Source organism: Pongo pygmaeus, chromosome 21 (assembly GCF_028885625.2).
Source record: "Pongo pygmaeus isolate AG05252 chromosome 21, NHGRI_mPonPyg2-v2.0_pri, whole genome shotgun sequence".
Taxonomy (NCBI): Eukaryota; Metazoa; Chordata; class Mammalia; order Primates; family Hominidae; genus Pongo; species Pongo pygmaeus.
This window is the reverse complement of record NC_072394.2, coordinates 12,822,865-12,843,574: the sequence shown is the minus strand read 5'-3', so window position 1 is coordinate 12,843,574 and position 20,710 is coordinate 12,822,865. Positions and strand designations below refer to the sequence as shown.

At 39.2% G+C, this 20,710-nt stretch overlaps 1 protein-coding gene across 1 annotated transcript in view; it reads left to right on the top strand.

Annotated features, from left to right (window-relative positions):
- The window catches only part of OVOL2 (ovo like zinc finger 2), a 107,756-nt gene that overhangs the window by 3,070 nt on the left and 83,976 nt on the right, over positions 1-20,710 (top strand). The gene's annotated exons all lie outside the window — the stretch shown is intronic.

Here is a 20,710-nt window from a genome sequence, read left to right as displayed (position 1 = left end):
GTCACATTTATTACTTTCTGTCTAATCCTTTTTAAACTCTGGTCATTTTAATTTTATTTGCCTTCCTATCTCTATTCTAATCGATGGGTCTCTCTTACTTCAGTGGTATCTAGTCTGCTCTGGAAAAGCACACTTGGAAATAATTTTTTAAATGCTTTTTTGAAATTCTACTTATTTACCCAATGCTTTTAACTCATAGTTCATCTTTTTAAAATTGTGTAAAATACACATAGCATACAATTTACTATGTAAACCATATTTAAGTGTACAACTCAGGGGCATTAAGTACACTCATACTGTAGTGCAACCAGCACTACTATTCATCTCCATAACTTTTTCATCTATCCAAACAGAAACTGTGTCCATTAAAACGTAACTCCCTATTTCCCCTCCCTCTAGCCCCTGGTAAGCGCTATTCTGCTTTCTGCCTCTATGAATTTGCCTATGTTAGGTGCCTTATATAAGTGGAATTATGCAATATTTGTCCTTTTGTGTGTGACTTATTTCACTTAGCAATAATGCCTTTGAGGTTCATTTATGTTGTAGCACGTGTCAGAACTTCCTTCCTCTTTAAGGCTTAATAATATTCCATTGGATGTATATACAACATTTTGTTCATCCATTCATCTGCTGATGGACATTTGAGATGTTTCTACCTTTTGGCAATTGTGAATAATGCTACTGTGAATGTTGGTGTGCCAGATTCTGATCCTTGCTTTCAATTTTTTCGGATATGCAGACAATTCCAGAGTTATGACGGCTTGACTTATGATTTTTCCACTTTACAATGGTGTGGAAGTGATAGACATTCAGTATGCTTCTCAACTTATGATGGGGTTGTGTCCAGATAAATCCATCATAAGTTGAAAATATCAAAAGTCAAAAACTCTGGCCGGGCAGGGTGGCTGATGCCAGTAATTCTAACACTTTGGGAGGCTGAGGCAGGCAGACCACCTGATGTCAGCAGTTCGAGACCAGCCTGGCCAACATGGTGAAACCCCGTCTCTATTAAAAATACAAAAATTAGCCAGGCATGATGGAGCATGCCTGTAATCCCAGCTACCCGGGAGGCTGAGGTAGGAGAATCCCTGGAACCTGGAAGGTAGAGGTTGCAGTGAACCGAGATCGCGCCACTGCACTCCAGCCTGGGTGACAAAATGAGACTCCGTCTCAGAAAAACAAAACAAATTACGGGCGCAGTGGCTCATGCCTGCAATCCCAGAACTTTGGGAGCCAGAGGCGGGCAGATCACTTGAGGTCAGGGGTTTGAGACCAGCCTGGCCAACATGGTGAAACCCTGTCTCTATTAAAAATACAAAAATTAGCCGGGCATGGTGGCACACACTTGTAATTCCAGCTACTTAGGAGCCTGAGGCAGGAGAATCACTTGAACCCGGGAGGTGGAGGTTACAGTGAGCCCAGACAACACCACTGCACTCCAGCCTGGGCGACAGAGTGAGACTCTGTCTCAAAAGAAAAAAAAAAGTCAAAAACTCATTTTTAATTTATGATATTGTCAACTTTTTTTCCCCTATGGGTTCATTGGGATGTAAACCCGGGAGTGGAATTGCTAGATCATAAGGAAATTCCATATCTAACTTTTTAAGGAACTGCCATCCTGTTTTCCACAGAGGGTGTATCATTTTACATCCCCACCAGCAAGGCACAAGGGTTCTAAATTCTAGATATCCTTGCTGATATGGTTTAGGTCTGTGTCCCTGCGCAAATCTCATGTCTAATTGTAATCCCCAGTGTTGGAGGTGGGGCTTGGTGGGAGGTGACTGGATTATTGGGGTGGAGTTCTCATGAATGGCTCAGCACCACCCCACTTGGTACTGTATAGTGAGTAAGTTCTCATGAGATCTGGTTGTTTAAAAGTGTGTAGCACCACCCCATTTCCTCTCTTCCTCCTGCTCCAGCCATGAAAGACATGCTTGCTTCCCCTTCACCTTCTGTCATGATTGTGAGTTTCCTGAGGCCTCCCCAGAAGCAGATGCTGCTATGCTTCCTGTACAGCCCTCAGAACCATGAGCCAATTAAACCTCTTTTCTTCATAAATTACCCAGTCTCAGGTATTTATTTATAGCAGTGCAAGAACGGACTAATACACTTGCCAATGCTATTTTCTTTTTCTTTCATCTTTTTTTTTGTATAACAGCAGTTATCCCAAGAAGTGTGAAATGGTATGACATTAAGGTTTTTATTTGCATTTCCCTAATGATTAGTGGATGTTGAACATCTTTTCATTTGCTTATTGGCCATTCATATATCTTATTTAGAGAATGTTTGAGTCTTTTGCTTTTTTTTTTTTGAGGCGGAGTTTTGTTCTTGTTGCCCAGGCTGGAGTGCAATGGCACAATCTTGGCTCACTGCAACCTCTGTCTCCTGGGGTTCAAGCGACTCTCCTGCCTCAGCCTCCCAAGTAGCTGGGATTACAGGCATGTGCCACCATACCCAGCTAATTTTGTGTTTTTAGTAGAGACGGGGTTTCTCCATGTTGGTCAGACTGGTCTCAAACTCCTGACCTCAGGTGATCTGCCCACCTCGGCCTCCCAAAGTCCTGGGATTACAGGTGTGAGCCACCGCACCCGGCCTTTTGTTTTTTAAATTGAATTGCTTGATTTTTTGTTGCTGAGTTGTAGGCATTCTTTATATATTCTGGATATTAACCTCTTATCAGATCTATAACTTGCAAATATGTTTTCCCATCCTATAGGTTGCATTTTCACTCTACTGATAGAGTCCTTATGTATACAAAAGGTTTTAATTTTGATAAAGTCCAATTTATTTGTTTATCCCTTTTATTGTCTGTGCTTTTGGCATCATACTGAATAAATTATTGTTTTTTTTTTTCTTTTTATAATTTTACTTTAAGTTCTAGGGTACATGTGCACAACGTGCAGGTTTGTTACATATGTATACATGTGCCATGTTGGTGTGCTGCACCCCTTAACTCATCATTTACATTAGGTATATCTCCTAATGCCATCCCTCCCCAGTCCCCCCACCCCATGACAGGCCCCAGTGTGTGATGTTCCCCACCCTGTGTCCAAGTGTTTTCATTGTTCAATTCCCACCTACAAGAGAACATGTGGTGTTTGATTTTCCATCCTTGTGATAGTTTGCTCAGAATGATGGTTTCTAGCTTCATCCATGTCTCTAAAAAGGACATGAACTCACCCTTTTTTATGGCTGCATAGTATTCCATGGTATATATGTGCCACATTTTCTTAATCCAGTCTATCATTGATGGACATTTGGGTTGGTTCCAAGTCTTTGCTATTGTGAATAGTGCCGCTATAAACATATGTGTGCATATGTCTTTATAGCAGCATAGCAGCATGATTTATAATCCTTTGAGTATATGCCCAGTAATGGGATGGCTGGGTCAAATGGTATTTCTAGTTCTAGATCCTTGAGGAATCACCACACTGTCTTCCACAATGGTTGAACTAGTTTACAGTCCCACCAACAGTGTAAAAGTGTTTCTATTTCTCCACATCCTCTCCAGCACCTGTTGCTTCCTGACTTTTTAATGATTGCCATTCTAACTGGTGTGAGATGGTATCTTATTGTGGTTTTGATTTGCATTTCTCTGATGGCCAGTGATGGTGAGCATTTTTTCATGTGTCTGTTGGCTGCATAAATGTCTTCTTTTGAGAAGTGTCTGTTCATATCCTTTGCCCACTTTTTGATGGGACTGTTTGATTTTTTCTTGTAAATTTGTTTAAGTTCTTTGTAGATTCTGGATATTAACCCTTTGTCAGATGGGTAGATTGTAAATATTTTCTCCTGTCCTGTAGGTTGCCTGTTCACTCTGATGGTAGTTTCTTTTGCTGTGCAGAAGCTCTTTAGTTTAATTAGATCCCATTTGTCAATTTGGCTTTTGTTGCCATTGCTTTTGGTGTTTTAGACATGAAGTCCTTGCCCATGCCTATGGCCTGAATGGTATTGCCTAGGTTTTCCTCTAGGGTTTTTATGGTTTTAGGTCTGACATTTAAGTCTTTAATCCATCTTGAATTAATTTTTGCATAAGGTGTAAAGAAGGGATCCAGTTTCAGCTTTCTACATATGGCTAGCCAGTTTTCCCAGCACCATTTATTAAATAGGGAATCCTTTCCCCTTTGCTTGTTTTTGTCAGGTTTGTCAAAGATCAGATGGTTGTAGATGTGTGGTATTATTTCCGAGGGCTCTAGTCTGTTCCATTGGTCTATATCTCTGTTTTCGTACCAGTACCATGCTGTTTTGGTTACTGTAGCCTTGTAGTATAGTCTGAAGTCAGGTAGTGTGATGCCTCCAGCTTTGTTCTTTTGGCTTAGGATTGATTTGGCAATGTGGGCTCTTTTTTGGTTCCATATGAACTTTAAAGTAGTTTTTTCCAATTCTGTGAAGAAAGTCATTGGTAGCTTGATGGGGATGGCATTGAATCTGTAAATTACCTTGGGCAGTATGGCCATTTTCACAATATTGATTCTTCCTACCCATGAGCATGGAATGTTCTTCCATTTGTTTGTGAACTCTTTTATTTCACTGAGCAGTGGTTTGTAGTTCTCCTTGAAGAGGTCCTTCACATCCATCGTAAGTTGGATTCCTAGGTATTTTATTCTCTTTGAAGCAATTGTGAATGGGAGTTCACTCATGATTTGGCTCTCTGTTTGTCTGTTATTGGTGTATAGGAATGCTTGTGATTTTTGCACATTGATTTTGTATCCTGAGACTTTGCTGAAGTTGCCTATCAGCTTAAGGAGATTTTGGGCTGAGATGATGGGGTTTTCTACATATACAATCAAGTCATCTGCAAACAGGGACAATTTGACTTCCTCTTTTCCTAATTGAATACCCTTTATTTCTTTCTCCTGCCTGATTGCCCTGGCCAGAACTTCCAACACTATGTTGAATAGGAGTGGTGAGAGAGGGCATCCCTGTCTTGTGCCAGTTTTCAAAGGGAATGCTTCCAGTTTTTGCCCATTCAGTATGATACTGGCTGTGGGTTTGTCATAAATAGCTCTTATTATTTTGAGATACGTCCCATCAATACCTAATTTATTGAGAGTTTTTAGCATAAAGGGCTGTTGAATTTTGTCAAAGGCCTATTCTGCATCTATTGAAATAATCATGTGGTTTTTGTCTTTGGTTCTGTTTATATGCTGGATTACGTTTATTGATTTGCGTATGTTGAACCAGCCTTGCATCCCAGGGATGAAGCCAACTTGATCGTGGTGGATAAGCTTTTTGATGTGCTGCTGGATTCGGTTTGCCAGTATTTTATTGAGGATTTTTGCAACGATGTTCATCAGGGATATTGGTCTAAAATTCTCTTTTTTTGTTGCGTCTCTGCCAGGCTTTGGTATCAGGATGATGTTGGCCTCATAAAATGAATTAGGGAGGATTCCCTCTTTTTCTATTGATTGGAATAGTTTCAGAAGGAATGGAACCAGCTCCTCTTTGTACCTCTGGTAGAATTCGGCTGTGAAATAAATATGTTCTTTGAAACCAGTGAGAACAAAGACACAACATACCAGAATCTCTGGGACACATTTAAAGCAGTGTGTAGAGGGAAATTTATAGCACTAGATGCCCAGAAGAGAAAGCAGGAGAGATCTAAATTGACACCCTAACATCACAATTAAAAGAACTAGAGAAGCAAGAGCAAACACATTCAAAAGCAAGCAGAAGGCAAAAAATAACTAAGATCAGAGCAGAACCGAAGGAAATAGAGACACAAAAAACCCTTCAAAAAATCAATGAATCCAGGAGCTGGTTTTTTGAAAAGATCAGCAAAATTGATAGACCACTAGCAAGACAAATAAAGAAGAAAAGAGAGAAGAATCAAATAGATGCATTAAAAAATGATAAAGGGGATACCACCACCGATCCCACAGAAATACAAACTACCATCAGAGAATACTATAAACACCTCTATGCAAATAAACTAGAAAATCTAGAAGAAATGGATAAATTCCTCGACACATACACCCTCTCAAGACTAAACCAGGAAGAAGTTGAATCCCTGAATAAATCAATAACAGGTTCTGAAATTGAAGCAATAATTAATAGCTTACCAACCAAAAAAACTCCAGGACCAGACGGATTCACAGCCAAATTCTACCAGAAATTATTGTCAAATTGAATGTCATGAGGCTTTTTCCCTGTGTTTTCTTCTAACATTTTTGTAACTTTAACTCTTTGTTTAGGTCTTTGATCCACTTTGAGTTAATTTGTGTGTATTGTGTAAGGTAAGGTCCAACTTCATTCCTTTGCATTTAGATATACAATTTTCCCCCTGAAAATTTGAAAAGACTGTCCTTTCCCAATTGAATTATCTTAGCACCCTTGTTGAAAATCAATTAATCATGTATAGGTTTATTTCTACACTTTATTGTCCTGTAGTGGCCTATATGTCTGTCCTTATTGCCAGTCAGAACCACACTGTTTTGATTACTACAGCTTTGTAGTAAGTTTTGCAACAAAAAAGCATGAGTCCTCCAACTTTGTTCTTTTTAAGATTGTTTTGGAGGCTGGGCATGATGGCTGACTCCTGTAATCCCAGCACTTTGGGAAGGTGAGGCAGGTGGACCACTTGAGGTCAGGAGTTCAAAACCAGCCTGACCAACATGGTCTGTCTCTACTAAAACTACAAAAATTAGCTGGGCATTGTGGTGCATGCCTGTAGTCCCAGTTACCCAGGAGGCTGAGGCATGAGAATCACTTGCACCCAGGAGGCAGAGCTTGCAGTGAGCCAAGATTGCAGCACTGCACTCCAGCCTGGGTGACAGAGGAAGACTCCATCTCAAAAAAAAAAAAAAAAAAGATTGTTTTGGCAGTTAAGGGTCACTTGATATTCCCTATCGATTTTATAATGGATTTTCTTTTTATGAAAAACAATCATGTTGGATTTTGATGGAGATGGAGATTATACAGAATGTAGATAGCTTTGGATGATATCGTCATGTTGTCAATATTAAGTCTTCCACTCTATGAATTAGAGATGACTTTACATTTAATAATGTCTTCAAATTTCTTTCAGAAACGTTGTATAGTTTTCTATGTAAAGTCTTTTGCTTCCTTTGGTAATTTCTAAATATTCTATTATTTTTGATGTTGTTGTAAGTAGAACTTTTTTTTGAGATGGAGTCTCTGTCACCCAGGCTGGAGTGCAGTGGCGAAATCTCAGCTCACTGCAACCTCTGCCTCCTGGGTTCAAGTGATTCTCCTGTCTCAGCATCCCAAGTAGCTGGGATTACAGGTGCCTGCCACCATATCTGGCTAATTTTTGTATTTTTAGTAGAGATGGGTTTTTGCCATGTTGGCCAGGCTGGTCTTGAACTCCTGACCTCAGGTGATCCGCCCACCTTGGCCTCCCAAAGTGCTAGGATTACAAGCATGAGCCACTGCGCCTGGCCTTTTTTTTTTTTTTTTTTTTTTTTTTTTGAGATGGAGTATCACTCTGTCACTCAGGCTGGACTGCAGTGGCATGATCCTGGCTCACTACAACCTCTGCCTCTTGGGTTCAAGGGATTCTCCTGCATCAGCCTCCCAAGTAGCTGGGATTACAGGTGTGCACCACCATGCCTGGTTAATTTTTGTATTTTTAGTAGAGACAGGGTTTCACCATGTTGCCCAGGCTGGTCTCCACCTCCTGACCTCAAGTGATTCTCCCGCCTCGGCCTTCCAGAATGTTGGGATTACAGGTTTGAGCCACCGTGCCTGGCCCTGAATGGGTTGTTTAGCTCTAAAAGTTTCTTTTAATGAAACCAATCTTTAGAGTTTTCTACATATAAGATCAAGTAATCTTCTAACAGAAATGATTTCATTTCTTCCTTTCCAATTGGATGCCTCATTTTTTTTTAAATGGGGTCTTGCCCTGTTGTCCAGGCTGGAGTGCAATGGCGTGATCTCGGCTCATTGCAACCTCCGCCTCCTGAGTTCAAACGATTCTCCTGCCTCAGCTTCCAGAGTAGCTAGGATTACAGGTGCCGGTCACCATGCCCAACTAATTTTTGTTATTTTTAGTAGGGACGGGGTTTCTCCGTTTTGGCCAGGCTGGTCTCAAACTCCTGACCTAGTGATCCACCTGCCTCAGCCTCCCAAAGTGCTGGGATAACAGGCACGAGCCACCGAGCCCTGCTGGATGCCTCATTTATTTTCCTTGCCTAATTGCTCTGGCTAGAACTTTCAATATGATGTTAAATAGACGTGGCAAAAGTGTGGCCGGGCATGGTGGCTTATGCCTCTGATCCCAGCACTTTGGGAGTCCAAGGCAGGTCGATCACCTGAGGTCAGGAGTTCAAGACCAGCCTGGCCAACACGGTGAAACCCCATCTCTACTGAAAATACAAAAATTAGCTGGGCATGGTGATGCAGCCTATGATCCCGGCTACTTGGGAGGCTGAGGTGGGAGAATCACTTGAACACGGGAGGTGGAGGTTGTAGTTCCAAGATTGTACCACTGCACTCCAGCCTGGGCAACAGCAGAGTTTGACTCTTTTAAGTCTCAAAAAAAAAAAATGTTGCCAAAAGTGGGTATCCTTGTTTTATTGCTGATCTTAGGGGGAAAGTTTTCAATCATTCTCCAATGATGTTAGTTGTGGATTTTTCATATATGGCTGTCTTAGTCCATTTGTGCTGCTATAACAAAATACCTTAGACTGGGTACTTTATAAAGAGTAGAAATTTATTTTTTACAGTTCTGGAGCTAGGAAGTCCAAGGTCAAAGCACTACCACTGGTGTCTGGTGAGGGCTGCTCTCTCCAAGATGGCATCCTGTTGCTGTAGCCTCACATCCTGGAAGGTGGAAAGACAAGAGAATGCTCCCTTCATACTTCAGCCCTTTTATAAGGATGCCAATCTCGTTTATGTGGACAGAGCCCTAGTGATTTAGTCACCTTCAAAAAGCTACACCTCTTATAATTGCACTGGGAATTAAGTTTCAACGTGAATTTGGGAAGGGACATCATCGTTAAAATCATAGCAATGGTTTTTATCATGTTGAGGTAGTTTCCTTCTATTCTTACTTTGTTAAATGTTTTTATCACAAAAGAGGATTGGATTTTGCCAAATGCTTTTTCTGCATCAATTGAGATGACCATGTGTTGTTTTTTTTTTTGTCTATTAATGTGTATTCATTTCATCTTCATATATTGAATCATTCTTGTATTTTAGGAATACATTTTACTTGTTAAAGGTATATAATCTTTTTTAAAATGCCACTGATTCCAGTTTGCTATTATTTTATTGAGGATTTGACATCAATATTCATAAGGAATACTTGTCTGTTCCTTTTTTGTAGTGTGTTTTTGGGTTTTGGTATTAGGTTGATGCTTGGCCTCATAGAGTGAGTTAGGAAGTACTCCACTCTCTTCAAATTTTTAGAACTGTTTGAGAAAGATCGGTGTTAATTCTCTTTAAAATATTTGGTAGAATCAGTCAGTAAAGAAATGTGGTCCAGGCATTTCTTTGTTAGGTGATTTTGGATTACCAAATCAATCTCCATATTAGTTACAGGTTTACTCAGATTTTCTGTTTCTTTATAATTCAGTCTTTGTAGATTGTGTGTTTCTAGAAATGTGAGGATTTTGTCTAGTTATTTAATTTCTTGACATACAAATGTTCATAGTATTCTCTTTCATTTCTTTAAATTGGTAGTAATGTATATACTTTTATTTCTGATTTTAGTAATTTGAGTCTTCTCTCTTTTTTTACCTCATCAATTTAGCTAATCATTTGTTAATTATATTGATCTTTTTGAAGAGCTAACTTTCAGTTTTGCTAATTTTCTCTTATTTTTCTAGTTTTGATTTTATTTATCTTTTTTCTGGTCTTTATTATTTCCTTTCTTCTGCTAGATTTGTGTTTTATTTGCTTTTCCTTAAAGTGTAAAATTAAGTTATTGATTTGAGATATTTCTTCATTTTCAATATATGTAGGTTTTAGCTATAAATTTCTCTCTTGGCACTGCTTTCACTGTATTCCATAAGTTTTGGTATGTCGTGCTTTTATTTTCATTTGCTTCTTGGTATTTTATAAGTTCCCTCGTGATTTCTTCCTTGACCTATTGGTTGTTTAAAATTGTATTGTTTAATTTTCATATATTTCTACATTTTCAGCTTTCCTTCTGTTATTGATTTCTAGCTTTATTCTACTGTGATCTAAAAATACATTTTGTATGACTTCAATCTTTTAAAATTCATTAAGAATTGTTTTGTGGTCTACACATTGTGTATCCTGGAGAAAGTTCCATGTACACTTGATAAAATATTCTATTCTGCTGATGTTGGGTGGAGTGTTTTGAATATGACTTATTTGTTCTACTTGGTTTATTACTTGTTCGGGTCCTCTATTTTCTTATTAATATTCTCTCTGGTTGTTCTATCTATTATTGAAAGTGGTGTTGAAACCTCCAACTATTATTTTAGAACTATTTCTCCCTTCACTTCTATCAATGTTTCCTTCAAATATTTTGCAGCTCTAATATTTGGTGCACATGTTTATCATTGTTTTATACCTTGGTGAATTCACCCTATATCTTTACATAATGTCCCCTTTGATCTCCTGTAGCAGTCGTTTACTTAATTCTACTTGGTTATATTAGTATAGCCATTTCATCTCTCTTTTGGTTACTATTTGCATGGAATATCTTTTTCCATTACAGGCATACCACAGAGATATTTTGGATATGGTTCCAGACCACTGCAATAAAATGAATATCACAATTTAAAAAGTCACTTTTTTTTTTGAGACGGAGTCTCACTATGTCCACATTTTTTTTTTAAGTTTCCCAGTGCATATAAAAGTTATGCTTTGGGCCAGGCGCAGTGGCTCATGTCTGTAATCCCAGCACTTTGAGAAGCCAAGGCGGGTGGATTACCTGAGGTCAGGAGTTCAAAACCAGCCTGGCCAACATGGCAAAACCCCATCTCTACTAAAAATACAAAAATTAGCTGGGCATGGTGGCGGGCGCTTGTAATCCCAGCTACTCGGAAGGCTGAGACAGGAGAATCACTTGAACCCGGGAGGCAGAGGTTGCAGTGAGCCAAGATCACACCATTGCACTCCAGCCTGGGCAACAAGAGTGGAACTCTGTCTCAAAAAAAAAATGCTATACTGTAGTCTTTTAAGTGTACAAAAGCATTATGTCTTTAAAAATGTACATATCTTAATTTAAAAGCAAGTTGTAATTTTTTGCCAGTGGAGAGTCCTGCCACAGTGTTGATGGCTGCTTACTGATTAGGGTGGCAGTTCCTGAATGTTAGAGTGGCTGTGGCAGTTTCTTGAAATAAAACAATAGTGAAGTTTGCTATATCAATTCTTTTTTTTTTTTTTTTTTTTTTTTGAGATGGAGTCTCACTCTGTCACCCAGGCTGGAGTGCTGTTGTACAATCTCCGCTTACTGCAACCTTCGCCTCCCGTGTTCAAGCAATTCTCCTGCCTCAGCCTCCCAAGTAGCTGGAATTACAGGCATGTGCCCCCATGCTCAGCTAATTTTTGTATTTTTAGTAGAGACGAGGTTTCACCATGTTGGTCAGGATGGTCTTGAACTCCTGACCTCAAGTGATCTGCCTGCCTCAGCCTCCCAAAGTGCTGGTATTACAGACGTGAGCCACCGTGCCCAGCCTGATTATTTTGTGTATAAGAAATTAGATTTATTCATTTTGTAGGTTGGGGATGTTCTTTTAAATATCCCAGTGTAGGTAAAAGCTGAGCAAACTGAAACATCAACAATTCTTCTTAGATCTGTTAAAAAAAAAAAAAAAAAAAAGGGAGGTCACAAGGTAAAATGTTGCCCCCCACAACTGGAGAGACAAATAGGTAGGTGAATACAGAGAATCACAATATACTGGGGCAAAAACCGGCACTGGAACCAGTGCCAGGGAAGGAAATCCTGAACTGTAATTGATTATTTGCCAGAGGTTGATTGTGGAAAAGTCTGAGAGTTAAAAACTCCAGAGTCATGGGGAGGGGAGGGGGGTCCCCACACTTTTGTGAGTGTTACCTCTAGGAGCAGAACTAGGTTCTCACGGTAAATGTATATCAGAGAATATTAGTAAAGAAAAGAAAACCCCTTCATGCTTCCTGCAGGGGTGGGGGAGAAGGAACAATTTTGAAATTCCTCAGAGCACTCTGCTCTTCTTAACAAGATTTGCTCCCAGGAGAAGCTAGTTAACCAGAACAAAGACTGGAAAAAAGCAGAACAGCATATACAAGAACTGTGGAACAGTTATAAAAGATGTCACATACGCATACTGCGAACACTAGAAAGAAAAAAAGAAACAGAAGAAATATTTGAAACAATAATGACTGAGAATTTCCCCAAATCAATGTCAGACACCAAATCACAGATCTAGGAAACTTAGAGAACATCAAGCAGGATAAATCCCAAACAAAAAACAAAAAGACAGAAAAATCCACCAAAAGCCTATACTAGGCATATCATTTTTCAAGCTATAAAAAATAAAAGATAAGGAAAACATTCTGAAAGAAGCCAGAGGGAAAAAACAACTACCTATAAGGGATCAAAGATAAGAATTACATCCAACTTCAACTCTGAACCCATATAAGCAAGAAGAAAGTAGAGTGAAATATTTAAAGTGAGAGGAAAATACCAACACCTAGAATTCTGCAAAATTGTCCTTTAAAAGTGAAGGAAAAAGACTTTCTCAGACAAAGAAAAATTGGGGTAATTTGTTGTCAGTAGGTCTGCCTTGCAAGAAATAGTCTTTCCCTGTCTCTCTCCCTCCCTCTCTCTCTCTCTCGCTCTCTCTCTGTCTCTCTTTCTCTCCTTCTTTCTTTCTTTTGAGATAGAGTCTCTCACTCTGTCACCCAGGCTAGAGTGCACTGGCATGATCTCAGCTCACTGCAACTTCTGCTTCCCAGTTGCAAGTGATTCTTGTGTCTCAGCCTCCCAAGTAGCTGGGATTACAGGCGTGCACCACCACACTTGGCTAATTTTTGTATTTTTATTACAGAAGGGATTTTACCATGTTGGCCAGGCTGGTTTTGAACTCCTGGCCTCAAGCAATCTGATCTGCCTCAGCCTCCTAAAGTACTGGGATTACAGGTGTTAGTCACCATACTAAAAAAGGTGTTTAGAGACAAAGAAAAAATATAGGCCAGAAAATCAGCTCTACATAAAGAAAGGAAGTACACTGAACAAGGAATAAATAAAAGTAAAATGAAAACTTCCATTTTTCCTTTTTTTTTTTTTTGAGATGGAGTCTCACTCTGTTGCCCAGGCTGGAGTGCAGTGGTGTGATCTTGGCTCACTGCAACCTCCGCCTCCTGGGTTCAAGGAATTCGCCTGCCTCAGCCTCCTGAAGAGCTGGGACTATAGGCACCCGCCACCATGCCTGGCTAATTTTTTTGTATATTTAGTAGAGACGGGGTTTCACCATGTTGGCCAGGTTGGTCTGGAACTCCTGACCTCAGGTGATCTGCCCACCTCAGCTTCCCAAAGTGCTGAGATTACAGGCGTGAGCCACCGCACCTGGCCGAAAACTTCTATTTTTCTTATTCTTGATTGTTCTATCAGATAAGAGTTCATTCAAAATAATAGCAACAATTGTATTTGATCATGTAGATTTCTGTGTATATCTCGTGTGTGTGTATGTTTATATGTATTTATATAGAAGTATAACGAATGACAGCAATGATAGAAGGGACAGGAAGGAAGAATTAGGATACTTTTTTTTTTTTTTTTTTTGAGACGGAGTCTCACTTTGCCGCCCAGGCTGGAGTGCTGTAGCATGGGCTCGGCTCGCTGCAACCTCCGCCTCTCAGGTTTAAGTCATTCTCTTCCTTCAGCCTCCCCAGTAGCTGGAATGACAGGTGCATGCCACCACACCTGGCTGATTTTTGTATTTTTAATAGAGATGGGGTTCGCCATGTTGGCCAGGCTTGTCTCGAACTCCTGACCCCAGGTGATCCACCCACCTCAGCCTCTCAAAGTGCTGGGATTACAGGCATGAGCCAGAATTAGGATTATTTTATTATAAGGTACTCACACCACTGGTAAAGTGGTATAGTATTATTTAAAAGTAGGTTTTAATTAGCTGTAAATGTATATTGCAAACTCTAAGGCAATCACTAAAAAAAGTAAAAAGAAAAAAGAAGTATAACTAATATACTAAGAAAGGAGAAAAAATTGAAATCATATAAATGCTCAATTAAGACCAGAAAAGGGGGGAAAAAAAAAAAAGAGTGGAAGACAAAAATAGGGAAAAAGAGCAAGGGCAACATATAGAAAGCAGAAGCAAATTTTGCAGACTGTAATCCAATTATATCAATAATTACATTGAATGTCAATGGTTCAGATACGTCAATTAAAAGATAGAGCTTTGGATGTTGGCCGGGTGCAGTGGCTCACACCTTTAATCCCAGCACTTTGGGATGCTGAGGTGGGCGGATCATCTGAGGTCAGGAGTTCGAGACCAGCCTGGCCAATATGGTGAAACCCCATCTCTACTAAAAAATACAAAAATTAGCATGGTGGTGGGCGCCTTTAATTCCAGCTACTCAGGAGGCTGAGGCAGGAGAATCACTTGAACCCAGGAGGTGGAGTTTGCAGCGAGCTGAGATTGCACCACCGCACTCTAGCCTGGGCAACAAGAGCGAAACTCCATCTCAAAAAAAAAAAAAAAAAAAAAAAGAAATGATCATGTGGATCAAAAAACAGGACCAACTACATGTTGTGTACAAGAAACCCATTTCACATATAAAGACACATACCGATTAAAAAGTAAATAAATGGAGAAAGATATACCATGTTTACATGAATCAAAATAAAGGAGGACTAGCTATATTAATATCAGACAGAGCAGACTTCAAAGCAAGGAAAGTTATAAAGGATAAAGAGGGGCATTACATAATGATAAATGGATCAGTTATCCAAGAAGACATAACAATCCTTAATGTGTACACACATAACAACAGAGCATCAAACTACATGAGGCAAAATCAGATAGAACTGCAAGAAGAAATACATAAATCCACTATTACAGTTGGAGATTTCAACACCTCTCTATCAGAAATGGACACACCTAGCAGGCGGAAAGTCAGTAAAGACATAGTCGGTGATACACAACACCATCAATCAATTGGACATAATTGACATCTATAGACTACTTCACCCAACGACAGCAGAATGCACATTCTGTCCACCACATAGAAATTCACTAAGATAGGGACCACATTTGGGGCCATAAAACACACTTGAACAAATTTAAAAGAGTAAACTACGAACTATAAGAAAACATTGAGAAAAGTCTTCAGGACATCAATCTGGGCAAAAATTTCTGGAGTAATGTCCCATAAGCACAGGCAACCAAATTAAAAATGGACAAATGGGATCATATCAGGTTAAAAGCTTCTGCACAGCAAAGGAAACAATCAACAAAATAGAGAGACAACCCAGAGAATGGGAGAAAATATTTGCAAACTATCCATCTGACAAGGGATCAACGAGAATATATAAGGAGCTCAAACAACTCTATAGGGAAAGAAAATCTAATAATCTCATCAAAAAATGGCCAAAATATTTGAATAGACATTTCTCAAAAGAAGACATACAAGTGGCAAACAGGTATATGAAAAGGTGCTCTACATCATTGATTATCAGAGAAATGCAGATTAAAACTACAACGAGGTATCATCTCACCCCAGTTAAAATGGCTTTTATTCAAAAGACAGACAATAACAAATGTTGGCAAGGATGTGGAGAAAGGGGAGCCCTTGTACACTGTTGGTGGGAATGTAAATTAGTACAACCGTTATGGAGAAGAGTTTGGAGATTCCTTAACAAACTAAAAATGGAGCTACCATATGATCCAGCAATCCCACTGCTGGGTATATTTCCAATAGAAAGAAAATCAATATATTGAAGAGATATCTGCACTCCCTTGTTTTTTGCAGCTCTGTTCACAACAGCCAAGATTTGGAAGCAACCTAAGTGTCCAACAACAGATGACTAGATAAAGAAAATGTGCTGCTTATACCCAATGGAGTACTATGCAGCCATAAAGGAAGAACAAGATTCAGTCATTTATAACAACATGGATGAAACTGGAGGTCATTATGTTAAATGAATTAAGCCAGGCACAGAAAGATAAACATTGTATGTCCTCACTTATTTGTGGGGTCTAAAAATAAAAACAATTGAACCCATGGAGGTAGACAGTAGAAGGATGGAAGGGTAGTGGGGGTTATGAGGGGAAGGTAGAGATGATTGATGGGCACGCAAAAAAAGAATGAATGACTAGGGGCTAGTATTTGGTAGCACAACAGGTGACTACAGTCAATAATAATTTAACTGTACTTTTAAAGATAACTAAAGAAGTATAATTGGATTGTAACACAAAGGATAAATGCTTGAGGGGATGGATACTCCATCTTCCATGATGTGACTATTATGCATCACATCCCTGTATCAAAACATCTCATTACCCCATAAATATATATGCCTACCATGTACTCACAAAAATTAAAAATTAAAAAAACAAATAAAAAAAGTAGAAATTATGCAATGTCTGTTCTCAGACCACAGTGGAATTTAACTAGAAATCAATAACAAAAAGTAACCAGAAAGTCTTCAAATATGTGGAGATTAACTGCTTCTACATAACACATGGCTCAAAGAAGAAATCTCAAAAGAAATTTAAAAATATTTTAAACTAAATAAAAGTGAAAACATAGCACTAATATTTATGAGATGCGGTGAAAGTAGTACTTACAAGAAAATTTACAGCATTGAATGCATTTATTTGAAAAGAAGAAAGATAAAAAATCAATCATCTAGGCTGGTCTGAAGGTACTGAGTTATCTCAATTGATTGTTCACACTCAGTTACAGATCAAACTCCTTGTTCTACTCTTTCTCCCCTTCTCACCACTGCACTTGACTAGTCTTATAGAAAAAAAAAACACAATAGAAAAATCAATCATATAAACTTCCACCTTAGGAAATTAGAAAAAGAAGAGCAAATTAAATCAAAGTAAACAGAGAGAAATAAACAATAAAAATTATAGCTGAGGCTGGGCACGGCAGCTCATGCCTGTAATCTCACTACTTTGGGAGGCTGAGGTGAGTGGATCACCTGAGGTCAGGAGTTTGAGACCAGCCTGACCAACATAGTGAAACCCCATCTCTACAAAAAATACAAAATTAGCCAGCCATGGTGATGCATGCCTGTCATCTCAGCTACTTGGGAGGCTGAGGCAGGAGAATTGCTTGAACCTGGGAGGTAGAGGTTGCAGTGAGCCGAGATTGCACCATTGCACTCCAGCCTGGGCAACAAGAGCAAAACTCCATCTCAAAAAAAAAAAAAAAAAAAAAAAAAAATTACAGCCAAAGTCAAAGAAATTGAAAATAGGAAGTCAGCCAGGTGCAGTGGCTCACACCTGTAATCCCAACAGTTTGGGATGCCAAGGCAGATGCATCACCTGAGGTCAGGAGTTCAAGACCAGCTTGGCTAACATGGTGAAACCTTGCCTCTACTAAAAAATTACAAAAATTAGCCAGGTGTGGTGGTGGGTGCCTGTAATCCCTTAAGCTACTTGGGAGGCTGAGGCAGGAGAATCGCTTGAACCCAGGAGGGGGAGGTCAAAGTGAGCCAAGATTGTGTCACTGCACTCCAACCTAGGCAACAGAGTGAGGCTCCATCTCAAAAAATTAAAAAAAATAAGAAAATAAGAAGTCAACAGAAAAAAAATCAATGAAACCAACAGCTGGTTTTTGAAAAGATAAATAAAATGGATAAGACTCTAACCAGGCTGACCACAGGGAAAAAAAAGAGAAAGAGGACACAAATTACTAATATCATAATGAAAAAAGGATCATCACTACAGATCTCATAGATAGCAAAAGGATATAAAGGACTATTATGAAAAACTATATGCCCACAAATTTGATAACTAGATGAAATGGACCAATTCAATAAAATACACTTCTGCCAAAATTCCCACAAAAAGAAATAGGCAATCTGAACATATATATATATATATGTTCAGATTGTATATTCATTCGTATATATAAATATATACATTCATATATATATTCATTATATATAATATTAAACTGGATCAGTAATTAACAACTGTCCAAAATCGAAAACACCAGACCCAGATGAGTTCATTGATGGGCTCTACCAAACATTTAAGGAATAAATTTTTATTTTTTGAGATGGAGTCTCACTCTGTTGCCCAGACTGGAGTGCAGTGGCTCAATCTCAGCTCACTGCAACTTCCGCCTCCTGAGTTCAAGTGATTCTTCTGTCTCAGCTTCCTGAGTAGCTGGGATTACAGGCATGTGCCACCACACCTGGCTAATTTTTGTATTTTTAGTAGAGATGAGGTTTCACCATGTTGGCCAGTCTGGTCTTGAACTCCTGACCTCAGGTGATCTGCCCACCTTGGCTTCCCAAAATCCTGAGATTACAGGAGTGAGCTGCTGTGCGGCCTTAAGGAAGAAATTATATCAATCCTTTATAATCTCTTTCAGAAGCTAGAAGCTGAGGGAATACGTTCTAACTCACCCTATGAGGCCAACATTACCATAATAACAAAACCAGACAAAGACATTAGAAGGAAAAGAAACTGATTGGGTGTGGAGGCTCACACCTGTAATCCCAGCACTTTGGGAGGCCGAGGTGGGCAGATCACTTGAGGTGAGGAGTTCGAGACCAGCCTGGCCAACATGGGGAAACCCCATCTCTACCAAAAATATAAAAATTAGCTGGGTGTGGTGACACACGCTTGTAATCCCAGCTACTTAGGAGGCCGAGGCATGAGAATCACTTGAACCCAGGAGGAGGAGGTTGCAGGGAGCTGAGATCGCGCCACTGCATTCGAGCCTGGGTGACAGAATGAGACTCTGTCTGAAAAAAACAAACAACAACAACAAAAAAATAGGAAAGGAAATTATAGGCCAATATCTATTATGATTGTAGACACAAAATCCTCAGCAAAATATTAACAAATCAATCAAATTCAATAATGTATAAAAAAAATTTATACATCACAATCAAGTGGGATTTATTCTAGGTATTTAAAGCTAGTCCAATATTTGAAAACCAGTTCACATAATCAACTACATCAACTTGCTAAGGAAGAAAAATCACTTATCGATAGATGCAGAAAAAGCATTTGACAAAATTCAATATACCTATTCATAATAATTACTCTCAGTAAACAGAATAGAGAGAACTTCTTCAACTTGATAAAGAATATCAAGCTAACATTATACTTAATGGTGGGAAACTAGAAGCTTTCTCATTAGGAGCAGGAGCAAGGCAAAGGTGGCCCATTTTACCACTCCTTTTCAACATTATACTGAAAGTCCTAGATAACACTACAAGGTAAGAGAAGAAAATAAAAAGTATACAGATTGTGGAGGAAAAAATAAATCTGTCTTTGTTCACAGATGGCATGATTGTTTATACAGAAAATCTGAAAGAATAGACAAAACCAAAACAAACAAACAAAAATAAAAACAACCCTCCTGGAACTAAGAAGCCATTTTAACAAGGTTGCAGGATATAAGGTTAATACAAAAAAGTCAATGCCATTCCTGTATACCAGCAATGAACAAGTGAAATTTGAAATGAAGAATTCAATACCTTTTATATTAGCAGCCCCCAAAATGAATTAGATACAAATCTAACAAATTATGTATAAGATCTATATAAGGAATATGACATAACTCTAATGAAATAAATCAAAGAACTAAATAAATAAAGAGAAATTCCATGTTCATTACTAGAAGGACTCAATATCACCAGGATGCCACTTCTTCTCTGTTTGGCCAATAGATTCAATGCAATCCCAGTCAAGCTCCCAGCAAGTTCTATTTTATAGATATTGATGGCTGGGCACAGTGGTGGCTCACACCTGTAATCCCAGCACTTTGGGAGGCCAAGGTGGGAGGATTGCTTAAGCCCAGGAGATCAAGACCAACCAGCCTGGGCAACAGTGAGACTTGTCTCTACAAAAAATAAATAAATAATTAGGTCGGGAGTGGTGGCTTATGCCTGTAATCCCAGCACTTTGGGAGGCCAAGGTGGGTGGATTGCTTGAGGTCAGGAGTTTGAGACCAGCCTGGGCAACATGGCAAAACCCCATCTTTACAAAAAAATACAAAAATTGGCCAGGCATAGTGGCATGCACCTGTAGTCCCAGCTACTCAGGAGGCTGAGGTGAGACAATGGTTTCAGCCCCAGAGGCAGAGATTGTAGTGAGTGACCTAAGATTGTGCCATTGCACTCCAGCCTGAGCAACACAGCCAGACCCTATAAAAAAAAAAAAAATAGCTGGGTGTGGTGGCATGCACCTGTAGTCCCAGCTACTTGAGAGGCTGAAGTGGGAGGGTCACTTGAGCTTGGGAAGTCAAGGCTGCAGTAAGCCAAGATCGCACCACTGCACTCCAGCCTGGGAAACAGAGCAAGATCCTGTCTCAAAAAAAATTTTTTTTTTTACAAAAAGATATTGACAAACTGATTCTAAAGTTTACGTGGAGAGGCAAAAGACCCAGGAGAGCCAGCTTAATATTGAAGGAGAAAACGAAGTTGGAAGACTGACATGCCTGACTTCAAGACTTACTAAAAGGCTATACAGTAATCAAGACAGTGTGATATCTGTGAAAGAATAAACAAATAGATCAATGGGACAGAATAGTAAGCCCAGAAATAGACCCACATAAACACAGTCAACTGAGCTTTGACAAA